Raw genomic sequence first — 14,157 nt, forward strand, 5'->3', positions numbered from 1 at the left:
CATCTAAGGCTTTCCAATGACTGGCACTCATGTGTTCCGTCAGGAGCTTCTGGTGAACTGCCCCTCTCTTGGGCAGCTAACTTTAGTCAGGATTAGTGCACCAAGCTGGACATTCCCTTAACTTGAATAGCTGTGGGACTGATCAGAACTTCAGAGTAAAGTTTTTATATTTTGGCTCTAATTAAGCAACCCCTGGTAATTTCTTTGACTGTCTTTACCAGGCTTTGTCTTTTGATAGCCCGTTTGGCTAGGATGGTTAGGCATCACTCCCCAGATGAGTGCCTTGGTGAAGTTCATGAAGGACTTTCCACTGCACTGCTCCTAGCAGGTAAACTTGAGTATTTTTAACAAGCCACCCATCAGCTTCCAGGGTGAACCCCAGCCTAGCTCCTGGGTTTGTTCACCCTGGGTATACTGTGGAACTTCAAATACCGGTACAGGTGCTGGAATAAGGGGTTGGAGGGAAACCTGGGTTTGTGCTGCTGCTTTAGCAGCTGCATTAGCTCGAGCATTTCTTTTTGCTGTAACAATATTTGTTTTCTGATGCCCTGGATAATGCATAACTGCTATTTCCTGAGGTTACAATATGGCTTCTAAGTAAATCTAGGATTTTTGCCTGTTTTTAATAGGTGACCCACTCTTAGTGTAAGCAAGCCTTGTTCTTGTTACACAGCAGAGTGTGAGGGACAAGGAAAACATACTTAGAGTCTGTGTAAATATTAGCCCGTTTCCCAGCTGCTGGCTTTAAACTTCAGGAAAGGGCAATTAGCTCTTATTTCAGGGCTGGTTTCAGGGGAAAGAGCTTTGGCCTCTACGGTTTCAAATTGAGAAACCACTGCATAGCCTGCCTTTTTAATTCCTCTCTTAATAAAACTACTTTTATCTGTGAACCATGTAATGTTTTGGTTCACAAGAGGCTCATTGTTTAGATCTGGCCTGCTCAAGTAGATTTGGTATAAGAGTTTTCAGGCAGGAGTGGAGCAGGGGTTTTTCAGGATCTGATTTTGGGCCCTCTACTGGTAGTAGGGTGGCTGGGTTGAGTCTGACACACCCTTATTTACACATTTGGGGTTTTTAGTAATTGAGCCTGGTATTAATTAGCCAGCTTCCTGTAAGCCACTGGTGGTCCTGCGCTCAAGCACATCTTTCACCTGGCATGGGGTGAAGACTGTGAGATTACCCCAAGTTAATTTGGTGGTTTTTATAATTGAAAGGGCTATTGGCCCCACTGTTTTTAGGCAAGGTGGCCATTTTTCTATTTCACAGGTATGTATATTAAATACTTGAAAAAATGAAGTTGACCAGGACTTTTAACATGTTTAATATCCTTCTGCACATCATTTACTAGAAGTATTCATAGTCATCAGACGTATATTTAGAATAGGACATAGGTACAATATTTAATATTAATTAATGAACTACCCAATGCATAAGTTTCTTCTTGAGCTGCAATTAATAGCTTTAAATTTCAGGTTTGCAATACCATACGGGTTATCTTTCCATGGAGCTATAGTGCCAATTGTGTTTAAGTTCTATTCACAGTATTCTGGTATCCATTGCTCTACTTTGTATGTACTTCACAGAAGCTACAGCACCGTTGACCCTAGAGAGAAGCTAGGAAAGCAGGTCCCAGTATTTCATCAGCCTGGTGCATAGCGCTCCTTGGCACTAAGAAACAGTGCCAGTCTGGAGGTGATATCCACTGTACATTTGGCTGTACTGAGCCATTGTTGGCTGCTGCAGGAGTATGAGACTGAAAAGTATATCCCATCAACTTCAGGAGCATGACCAGAGATGAAGTAGATACTTTTATTGTTTTAGGGGTCAGTGATCACCCTAGCCAATAACTCATCTGGAGAATTACCCTCAACTTGTGCCTGGTTTGAATGCACAAGAGAGTTTGACAATGCTAAAGTCTATCTCCTGATTTTCATACATTTTTAATGCAATTAAACATTTTTAATGCAATGTGTTATATAGTAAATGTACTTTTAGTACTTTGCTTTTTACTTCTGCACTTTTACAATGAAGATGTTAATTATACAGGTATTTTACTTTAGCAGTAGAGGAAAACTACTTTCTATATTTTTAAAATGAAAACTGAAGATCCCAATGGAATTAAGGTAACTTTTTATTACCACCACTTGAATATGCACATTGAGGTGACTTCCAGACAGGTTGTATTGCTATGAAGTTACTTTTTGGTGTTAACATCAATTTAGGTTTTTAGTTAATAATGGCTTTTTAGAACTAGCTATTTAAATGCTTCAGTTTAGATGATGCTTTTACAAACTCTTTATAATTAACCACAACTATACAGTCTGGTTAATTTACCTTAGATTACAATTAGCAACCGATGGATTTTACTTCACACATTTTGGAGAGGGCAGATTTACATTTCTTCAACTTAATTTCATTAGATATGAACTGTAGAATTTTTATCATGAAGACAATACATATAATGTTAATTTATTAACTTAGTATTTTATAAACTAAAGAGATAACATCCGAGCTAAATAAATTGAAATTTACTGTTTATACAAATAATGGTTTTTTTTTTTCTTTTTTCTTTTCATTTCTTTACAGGGGACTAAAACCTCTTGTCTTTGATATAATTCTGAAACTGTGAATAATCTTAAAAGCATACCGACTTTTAGACTCTGGAATATATTACAATTATTTAATTATAATTTAGTAAGGATCTTTTCACAGTTCTCAAGGACTTTTCCTTTACTTACTGAAATTTGATAACAGGATTAGTAATTACTCTTATTTAGGGCTTTAAAAGGTTTAAAATGGGAAACTACAGGAAAAACTGACTTCATTCCCCAGCCTAGAAGACAGAGTTTTAATCTCCCAAACCTGGTCCTCCTCAGAGCTCTGGCAAAGAGAAGACCCTGAGGGTTGGGCAGGTCAAAGAGCTCAGGAAAAAATGTTTTTCCCTTTCCCAACAGTTTCTATATTCAGATTTCTCTATGACCTTTCCATACTGCTTAGCCTAATTTGGGTTTTAGGAACATTTATTACAGATATAACTGCATATTTAATTTTTAACAATTTGAATAGAATTTTTTAAAGAATTATTTGTTAATCTGATATTATTATCCTGATATATGAAGATATAAGCTGAGTAAATAGGCAGACATGAATAATCTGACATGGAAACACAACTTATTTACTTAAAACTTCCCTTTTTTTCCTTTTTTATAAAACAAGTTCAACTGTAAAAGCACACTTGAAAGATCTCCATGATAGCTTTTCTTTGTGGGCTTCTGCAGATAGGGGTTTGTGGTTTCCCCCTTTGTGGCTTTCTCAATATAATGGCTTATAACCAAAGTGTTTCCAATATTATGATACAAGTTTTCTTTGCTTCAGAACCAAGAGCAGAGGCAAGGGGTGGGGCCACACTTGCAGTAACCATAAACAAAGGCAAACTCAGTTTATAATTACCATCACAATAGTTGAAGTCTAGGGGCTAGGTGAGGTTATAAAAATAACCATAATTAAAGGTAAACTTGTTATAATTACCATTACTATAGTAAGCACTAGATAGACTTGAAGTAGCCATAAACAAAGGTAAATTACAGTAATTGATATCTAGGATACATCTCCACTGTAATAATTTCAGTTATTAACCTTTTAAATGTTTTATATATAAAAGTTCTTATACAATGATTTTAACTCTTAGTTTCTAGAAACTTTTTACTTAAAATCAATTTGGGGCACCTTTATTAACTAAGCAATTAAAAACATTTTGTTAGTAACAACTTTCTGTAGTTTTTCTGTCCAGCAATGAAATAAATTTCACTTGTGATTTATGCATTAAATCCATTAGCAAGACAGTATTGGCATTTGAAGATTCATTTTTAGGTTACCTTTCACCATTATTCAACTTGTTCAACGGGTGAACCCCAAATCTGATTTCCTAGGCACAAGCAAACTGACAAAGTTAAACAGATTTCAAAGCTGAACACAAGTTTATGTACAGATTAAAAAAGAAGAATTTTCTATCTTTAGCATTTCTAGAAATTCTTTGACCTTAATTGATGGCACATGAGGTTTCTTTATTTTGATCTATTCACACCTTTTACAGGCATGACTGAGTTTACACTGAGAAGTTTGAGATTTCCTCATTTCTTTAAGGAGACATGACATGAGGTTTCTAGATGTCAGATTATTTGTCGCCCCCCCCCTTTTTTTTTTACGCTGGTGTAACTGGAGCTCAGGGTTCCAACAGAGGCTGCTCTGTGGCCACGTGGAACAGCAGCAGGCAGAACTTCCCGATTCCTGAGAAGAGACTCCCATTGGGAACCCGCTGGCATGCCAGAAGCCGTGCTTATCATTCTAGGAAGAATGAAAAGACACCCTTTTAGTCGACTGACCTGGCGTCCCAGAGTTCCAGCCTAAGCAAAGTTCACCATTTCACACAATTCAATACCACCATCTGGAAGCATGAAAACATACTGGCATTGAATAAATGGACAAACACCAAAGACCCACAGCATACAGTCAGAAACAAAAAGCCCATCAATTTGACTCATAATTAACTGTTTCTCAGGGATAACTGTTTCTCAGGGATGGCCGTTTCTGAGTTTTCTACATTTTACTTTTATTTTTAGGAGGTTGGTTGGTTTAATTTTTGGGAAGTGCCACAGTAGGCTATGGTGGGGAGGGGCTTATCTTTCTTTAATGCATATCAGGGGAACTGAGTTACAGCTAGTTAATTAGTGCAGCCTTAGAAAGGGGGAACTTATAACAGGATTCTTTGCCTACCCTTGCTGTTTACAAAACAAGCTCAATTGCAATCCAGCATTAAAATTAAAAGACATTTCTGGCTAAACTTCTCTGTCACTCTATTCATATTCAGACTAAGCATTATCACAAAAAACCAATTCATTTTTCTGTAACCAAGATCTTTCAAATTCAGACCAATTCTTCAAGATGCATCCCAGGAGAAAGCACTGGAATACTGACGCCTCATTTCCTATGGTGGCAGAGCACACAAAATAAAGGCACAAGAGGCAGAAGGCTTTTTCTTAAAGGGAGCGAGGGAATGGGACTTAAACCCATCAACACCTCTCCCACTGTAATCAAATCTTCACTATCTTAGTGAAGACAAACCAGATGCCAACCTGCAGTCAGCTAAAACCAAGCATCAGGTTTTTTTTCCTTTTGAGACTTGGAGAAGATGGATTCCCCCCAAACTTTTGGGGGTACTAGAGTCCAATCGGGAGTTGATTGGGCCCCCTTTCTAACGTTCAGTTAGGCTTTCTCACACTATGCCCCCAGGGGTCTTGCCCATCTGGCGTGCGGAGCTCCTTTTTCGTTCTCAGGATTTCATTTAGACCCTTTGGCACCTCCGTTTTTTTCCCGGGAGGGCTCTGGTGGAGCTCACAACCTCTTTCTGGACTAAAAGGGGTCCAGGAGTGCCCTGGCTGGGGTTCACCTGGGCCCTCCTGGCTTCCTCGCAGGAGTACGAGAGGGACAATCAACTGTTCCTGTCTCTGGCCTTCATAGCGATCCCAGACGAGTACCCAGGAAATGTAGGGGAAGCAGAGAGGATTCAGTGATCACATATTGAAGGCTAGGATGCAGTAATTCTCTGAGAAGGACGATTTATTATGATCAGATGGGACTGGCAGACGCCTGACCAAAAAGCCAAGCCAAGAGTAGGGGTTTTAGGTTATTTTTATACAAGACACACAGGGTGGGGCCAGAAGTGGTTTAGGGGTCAAAAAGACTTTGGTAGTGTTTTTAAGGCTTAGGGGTTTGTCTGAATACCAGCTAAGCTTGAATTAATACAGTCCCCATATTCCAAGTAAGTTTGAATTAATATACTGTCCACATTGCACGTAAGCTTGAACTAACATGTCGACCATATTCCGTCAGGATGTAAATTTGAATACACATTCAGCCTACATCCTTTCTGAATATTCAAAGCCTATAGGGTCTACATCACTTAATTGGCTTTCCAGAAACTAGGCAAACTTGGATACAGAATTAAGTAAGTTTGAATTCATGCATAAGCTATATTAATATGGCTAAGAGACTTCAAATTGAGTCAGGAGTTCCTCAGAGGGGTCAGGATCATACATGTCTCAGCATGATCTCAGAGACAGCCAAAGTAGATAAGACCCCAGGTAGTGGTGCTCCTGAAGGCTATCAAGACAGTCAGGTCCTACCGTCATGAGAGATCACTCTAGATTCAGTGCCTTGCCAGTGGGCCCTACTTTGGAACTTGTGCTCCTGAGTGTGATGGAGTTAGACTCAGATGTGATCTCTCTACACATTCTTCTTCTGTCACTTTTACTGAAGAATTTCCCTTTTGATTCCCTCTGATTAGGGGATATTTTTTCATCTGAATAATGTTATAAATGCCAGTAGAAAAATATTGAGAGAAATATAAGCCTAGGCTAATATATATGAAAATAATTTCTTTTTATTAAAAATCCATGCAGTTTCTGTGCTGATGACTATTTACAGATACGCTATGGAAGTGGATCTCAAATGCCTCTGCACATTGAACTCATCTGGAAATTTTAAAAAGTTATAATACCTGGGCCCCATTCAGAGATATTAATTTACTTCTTGTGTTTGAATGGGTACTCACTTTGAAAAATCTTCGGGTAATTTCAAAAGGCATCAAATTTTGAGAAAAACTTCTGTAAGGACTCAAGACCCCAAACAAGGCCTCAGGACTCACACAGTATGGAGTAAGTGGATCTGCACCATAAGAATGTCAGAGAGATTGGTAGAAGAGCAGAATCAAAGTTCTCTGCACACCTACCAAATCAGGTTCTGCATTTTAACAAGATCCCAGAGGATTTATATCCCAGGTGATACACTGAAAAATGAGCAACACTGGTTCAGAATTCATTCCAATGTCCCATTTTAACATGCTTAAAACCTGTGCAGAACAATGAAGATTCTGCCACTGCCTCTTTCAGTTAATATCCAAACACACACATTGTCAAGAATGGTTATCTCAGGGACTACTTTGCCTATAATGTAATTTTTCAGGTACCCAATTTCAGGCATCTTCATGCTAAGTATCCCACTTTCCCAATCTTTATTCTGCTTTTGTTATAGGCTCAAAATAAAGTATTCTTCATTTAAAATATGGATTAATCCAACCAAGCATAGAATAACCAAAGGACTCTGTCCTGTTTCTCTACATTTGCAGTCATGTTTCATAGACATAATGGTATTGAAGTATTTTTTAACTTTTCTTGTGTATATCCAAGTTTATATTCTATGCATGCATTTTTTTTGTTTTGTTGTTTTTTTTTTTTTATTTCTCTCCCCTCCCCATACCCCCCCACCCAGTTGTCTGCTCTCTGTGTCCATTCACTGTGTGTTCTTCTGTGACTACTTCTATCCTTATCAGTGGCACTGGGAATCTGTCTTTCTTTTTGTTGCGTCATCTTGTTGTGTCAGCTCTCCATGTGTGTGGCACCATTCTTGGGCAGGCTGTACTTTTTCACACTGGGTGGCTCTCCTTATGGGGTACACTCCTTGTGCGTGGGGCTCCCCATGCAGGGGACACCCCTGCGTGGCACAGCACTCCTTGCGCACATCAGCACTGCACATGGGCCAGCTCCACATGGGTCAAGGAGGCCAGGGGTTTGAACCACGAACCTCCCATGTGGTAGGCAGATGCCCTATACATTGGGCCAAGTCCGCTTCCCTGCATTCATTTTTAATTTTTCCAAATTAATATTCAATAAATTGATGTCTTTCTGACACTACCACATGTATTTGCTTAGTCCCACTACTTCCAAAATAATTACAGTATTAGTTAAATTAATTCAGTTTTGCATCATCATGCAACTATTATTTATTGCTGTTTAGCTGTTTACAAATTTCTTGTTTATATACTTTTCATTCTTGCATTATTTTGTCATTAGTTTCATTTTTTTGAATCAAATATTACTGATCAAAATTTTCCAAAATAATCTTAAAATTAGTGCTGTGACTCTATTACACATAAATTTATCTCACAATATAATGTGTCCAAATTTTCCCCCATGAGGTGTCTGCTGTGAAATTAGGTGTGCCTAAAACTTTTCCTCCACATGTGCTGTATCAATGAAGACCAGAAGGTTTAATCTTCATCTACCTTTGCCCTTTACACCATCAGTTTACACCGTCCTACAGAATGGAGTAGAGGTGTCATTTATTGTTCTCCTCAAATTCAAAAAAGGAGCAATACATTTAGAAATTTATATAGTTTTACAAATATGAATAGTATAATTCAATATATTGCTAATTTGTCACTTATCAAATTAATAAAATAAAATTCCACTCCAAATTCACATTGAACTTTCATGACAAAGTTAACAAAACGATTCTAATATTTATTTAAAAGACAATGACCCAAGAATACTGCCAATAAACACTTTGATCTGGTCACCAGTTGGACACTTCTTGCTCTTCATGCTCAGGGTCTGACAGGCAATAACAGGGGTCCCAGTTGCAGTAGGACTTATTGATATGATCTATCAGGAGGAGGAGGGTGTGCTGTAATAAAATGGGCAAGGAAGAATGTTTGGCACCCACATGATTTATTTAGGCAGCTCTTGATACAAGAACAGCAAACCCTGCCTATGAAGGACATTATGACCAGGAAATAAGACTCATCAGAGTTTATGATCTAGCAACTGGTAAGCTCCTGACACTAGGAGAGGGTCTAAGTGAGAGTGAAGGAAGTCAAGTACAAACAATACAGGAGATAATGAGGATCAGCTGTGGCCCCAAAGCCATCTGTAAAACAGTGGCTTTATGGTGTCAACACGGTTTCTCTTGCAAGATTCCCACAGGAAGAGAGGATACCTGGAGTCCTGAGAAATGCTCCCTGAACATACACAGAGTGTTTTAAGAGGCACAGGGAATGGACTGGATGAACATAGAGATGGTCAACCTGAATAACGACCCCCCTTTTTAAAAAGATTTATTGTATTTATTTTTTAATACCCCTTCATTGTTTGCACTCGCTGTCTGTTCATTATGTGCTCATATGCCTTTTAGAAGGCACCGAGAACCAAACCCAGGGCAGGGCGTCCCATGCGTGAGGGAGGCACCTAATAGCCTGAGGAGCCTCCACGCCCGCTTTATTGCATTTCTCATTATGTTTTCATCCTGGTGTCTCTTGTTAATCAGCTCACTGCACCAGCCTGTCTTGTTAGCACCAAACCAGGACTTCCCATGTGGTAGGCAGGAGCTCAATCACTTGAGCCACAACTGCTTCCCCTACATACTCTTACGTATTTCTTACACAGATTTTAGAGTGCTAAGAAACTAATCATATTTTGCTGAAGAAGAAATAAGTAAAAGGCTGACAAAATCTTACAATATTGTTATACTGATGAAAATATTGTCTTCAAGACTAATGTCCATGAATTAATAGGAATAAAACCCCAGGGTGATAACTGGGTGGGATGAATAGAAATGTTGAGGAATGCAATCTGGTTCAACTTGCATGGAAAAGGAAATGAGAGATCAGAGCTAGAAATATAAGTTCAAAAGTGTTTTTAAGGTTTCCTTTCAAATTTCAGAATGGAGATTTGAGAATCTGTTTAAAATCTAAGAGGATGGATAAGATTGAGAGGAAAGTAATTTGAGAAAAAGTATGGAATTTATAAATTATGATATAAAATTCATGACACCACCTGAAGGAATGGAATTCAAACACAAAGTTAAAGACAACAGCTGGGATAAAAGATAATGCCTCCTTTGTTATGGGAGAGATCCCAACAGGGGGATTTAATGGCCCAAAATATCTACTTCCAAAAGTACTTATTTTATCTTTGAAATGGTTTTCAAATGATCTGCTGAATGTACATGGAAAGGCAAGACTGGAGATTCAAAGGTCACTGCAAGGTCTAAAAAAGTATTTATTAAGTAAGGGCTATGGAAATGACCTACAAGACCTAATAGGATTGCCTGTCATTTTTAGAAATTCCCCAAATAGCCTGGTTTCATAGCCCCAGATTAAGGGGAGTACTTATTATATACCTTGGCAAAAGTGTTTAATCCTGGACCAAGATTTTAACCTGGAAGGACCAATCTCTGCAGTTTAAATCATTTCTGTAGACCTTAACATGGATATCTATATAAGCTGAAAACTTTCAAAATGCCACCTAGGAAGCCTTGACAATAGGTAGCTGTTCTTGGGAGTAACAGATCCCCAACTCTTAGATGTACTTAAGTCATGTTTCTAGATACCAAGAGTATTTTAAGACTCAGGATAATAGAAGGGCAGGATTGAAAATAAATGATCCCTATGGCCAAATGCTCCTGTTGTTTGTAGAGCACCAAGAAAAATTCAAACACCATTAAATATGATCTATTTATCCCAGTAAGGCTATGGATGGAAAAGGGAGGGGGTGGATGCTCAAGGGTGAACAGCTTCTGAGAAAGTGTGTTTTTGTAAGGCTTGACTATGAGGGAGAATTCTGTCACTGTTTCTATACATGAGCCAGGTCAAAGTTACAGTATACACATTCCATCCACAATTTGAGTGGAGACATCTGCCAAGAAGCTCCATCTGCTGGCAGACAAAGAACATCCAAGAAAGGACATTAAAAAGTAAAAAAATAAAAGAGGCTTTTTTGGGGCCTTCGTAGCCTCCTTCCCAAGACCTTTGGAAACTGGTCTGAAATGCATTGGGTCCATGGCATTGATTTGCATAATTTGCAGTAAGCACAGAGAATTCTAAAAACCTGGAACAAGGAATCAAAGAACAGCACTAACACACAGCCACACACCACTAAATCCCTATGCAAGAGACAGAAACTATGCATCAGAGTACAGATGCCTAGACATAAGCAAAAAATCACAACCCATATTAAGAAATATGAGGAGATATGGTTCAGGAAAATGAACAAATCAAAGCCACAGATGAGACATAGTATTTGAGATAAATAATGAATGATGTTCCTACAGATCTAAATCAAATCAAGGAGCTGAAAGACAATATGGCTAAAGAAATAGAGGGCATCAAGAAGACACTGGGCAATCACAAAGAAGAACTTGAAAATTTTAATAGAGAAATAACAGAACTTATAGGAATGAAAGACACAATAGGTGAGATAAAAAACATATTAAAGGAATACAACAACAGATTCTAAATCCTAGAAAAATCAGTGAGGTAGAAGACTGAAGAGCTAAAATTGAAGAAAGAGAAGAACACAGAGAGAAAATAGTGGGAAAAAATGAGAAGGGGCTCAGGGAGTTGAATAATAAGTGCAACCACACACCTATCCTGGGAGATCCACAAGGAAAAGAGAAGGGAAAAGGGGCAGAAAGACTATTGAACGAAATAATGGCCATGAATTGTATCATGATGAAGATGTACGAGGGTAAAGTGGTGAAAAGTGATACACAGTATTTTCTTATTTCAGAAATACTGATACAAACAAAAGACCAAAATCTACATGAAAAAAAATATATATATGATATACCTAAACACAAATAACAGCATCAAAATGTAATGAAAGAATTAAAATTCTAAGAGAAAAAAAGAGCTTTTTTCCCATTGGTTAATTTCGTTTTGCATTGTTCTTTGGCTTTCTTACAGAGTCAAATGATCTGAATGGGTGAGGATAGAAAAAGAACTATTAGGCATTCCATGCTCATAACCAATTCTCCACCTACGCACAACTTATGAGAAACTTATTGCACAAAAGTTACTACAAGAAAAGATGAGTTACAAATGGGGTGACCAGGGACTCCTCAAAGGGAAACCTATGTTGCAGGGCACAAGAAAAGATGCAATGGCATAAGAAATTGTTCACCAAGATCAATGATCCCAAAAGGCCCAGAAAACTCACTACTGGAGTTAGAATAGAGAGGGTTGCAAAAAGGAGGACCCCAGGTGAAAAAAATTAGATAGACTAGATTATTACTTAAATCTGAGTAGGTGGAAGGAAGTAATAGGAGTAATTTTACAATTATTTTGGAGTGTTAGGGTGATAAAAGACGGACCTAATGACAATGAAGAAAATGACAGATTTAGGAGTAATTTTACAATTATTTTGGAGTGTTAGGGTGATAAAAGACGGACCTAATGACAATGAAGAAAATGACAGATTAAAGCTCTTGCTGATTCCAGAAAAATAATTTTGTATGGAAAATAAAATCTACAAACCTGCATTAAATATTATTTACATAGAGAAAATAATGTAAGCACTAAATTAACAAAAATAATGATATAATTAATTTGGAAATGATAAGGTCTGAGAAGTGGGAAGATGTGATGTGGATTCACAAGTATCTATCTTTTGTAACACAAAGATTAAATATAAATTGGGATATATAAAATCAAAAGTGAAAACATTAACCAAACACTCAGGTATACAAAGAAGCATTAAAATCATCAAAAATACTTACTGCTTGGAAGTGGCATTGAGGATGTGAAGAAATATGTCTGTGAGGAAATTCCTTTTTGTTACTATAATGATGGCTGTATTATTCAGTACTTAAACTTAAGAATATATTATTTTGATCCAACACTCAAAGCAAGGGAAACAGTTTGGAACAGCAAAAATTCACTAGCAAAGTGAAAACTTTTCTTGGCAAACATCTGTAGTTTCTCTTTTAAGCAGAGATATATTTGGATATGAACAGAGTGATACAGTGGCAGGATCCTCATTCTTCTGCACAGGATTTAAGCACAGTGGTGTGGAAGCTGAAGACAGTTGAGAACCAATGCTGTTCTTCCTTTAACATCTGTTTGAATCTCTGCAATCCTGTAAGCTGCACATATGATTCAGTAGGTCTGGGGTGGCTGCGTTGATTCTGCTTTTCTATCAAGTTCCAGGAAAGTGCTAACAACAAGGCCCTGTTCTAGGTCTGCTTCCTTGCAGAACTGGTTTTCAGGCTTTGATGCCTATTCAAGTCACCTTGGGGTCCTTTAAACTCTGAATATACTGATCACGGCCAAGAACAGCTAAAGCAGAATCTCTAGTGATAGATCCTGGAGTTAATAATTTTTGTAAAATGCTGACAGGTATTTTAGAGGTGTGAATATCCACTGCCTCAGACGTTGTGATGCAATATGGGACATTCCGATCTTTAGAAATATGCAGACTTGGTATCAGCAGAAATATCGAAATAGGAAACTCCTATGGCTCATCCCTTCTCAGAAACAATGCATAAAAGGGCAAAAACTGTCAAAATCATATTTGTCATAACCCTAGGAAACAAAGGTTTACAGCAACCACATGAAGGTGGAAACAAGAAAAAGGTGACTTAAATAAAGAAGACCTCTGCACCATTTTAATTTAGTCCTACACCCATCTCTCAAGTTCCCAGGTGTGCACCTGATTCCAGAGGCACCAGGGCAGATCTTGATCCCAAGGAATTGGGTTTGTCTGTTTTGACTTCTCTGGGCATTCCCTGAAAGACTGATGCAAGGTGCTTGCCTTTCTTTTCTCTATAACTTGGAACTCTCAGGGTTAAAAAGTGGTAAAGGGGAGGATGGCCCTTGAAAACACTGAAATGCAAATGAGCAAGCTCTGCTATCTGGAGAAAAGATGATAGATGAAGTACATAACAGATACACCAAAACCCTGGCTAGGAAAACTGGGAGACAGTTGCTTTATAGAGAACAAGGTTTTTAAAAACCTTCTGAGTTGAGGGTCATCTAGAAAGCCCAGGACAAGTTGAAGATAGCACTTGTAGCCAGAAAGAGAACATACTATGCAACCAAATCTGACACATAATTAAGTTTCAGAAAATTAGGATGTTAAGACTAAGGCAGTGGTGTAAATGGCCTGGATAACCACACAGGAGTACTCCAAAAACACAGCCAAATTGCAAAGATAGGGAGAGAAGTGTTTTTATTTTTATTTTATTATTTTTAAATTTTGGACCCAGGTATGTTGGAAATTGCATCCTATACCATAGAAAACATGTTCAATTCTTAATCAACATTCATCTGGTATGAACCTACTAAAAAATAGTATCTTTGAATATATTAAGGTGAGTCAGCATGTGGAATCATTGCATCTGTGAAGATGCTTGGGCAGAAATGAATGAGTTTGGGCCTTGTATTAGTCAGCCAGAGGGGTGCTAATGCAAAATACCAGAAATTGGTTGGTTTTTATAAAGAGTATTTATTTGGAGTAGGAGCTTACAGATACCAGGCCATAAAGC

The 14,157-nt window shown here is 38.0% G+C and overlaps 1 protein-coding gene across 4 annotated transcripts in view; it reads right to left on the bottom strand.

Moving 5' to 3' along the window:
• LOC131273239 (zinc finger protein 596-like) overlaps positions 1-14,157 on the bottom strand; it is a 41,131-nt gene that overhangs the window by 17,338 nt on the left and 9,636 nt on the right. For 2 of the 4 annotated variants that reach the window (XR_011645612.1, XM_071207809.1), the window contains exon 2: positions 4,206-4,344. The exons of 1 other annotated variant lie outside the window; for it this stretch is intronic. The gene's annotated coding sequence lies outside the window, so the exon portion shown is untranslated. Of the gene's footprint in view, positions 1-4,205; positions 4,345-12,390; positions 13,196-14,157 lie in introns of those variants that run through there. One more of the 4 variants, XM_058275505.2, reaches the window with a different exon arrangement.

The sequence above is a fragment of the Dasypus novemcinctus genome, chromosome 14 (assembly GCF_030445035.2).
Source record: "Dasypus novemcinctus isolate mDasNov1 chromosome 14, mDasNov1.1.hap2, whole genome shotgun sequence".
Classification (NCBI taxonomy): domain Eukaryota; kingdom Metazoa; phylum Chordata; class Mammalia; order Cingulata; family Dasypodidae; genus Dasypus; species Dasypus novemcinctus.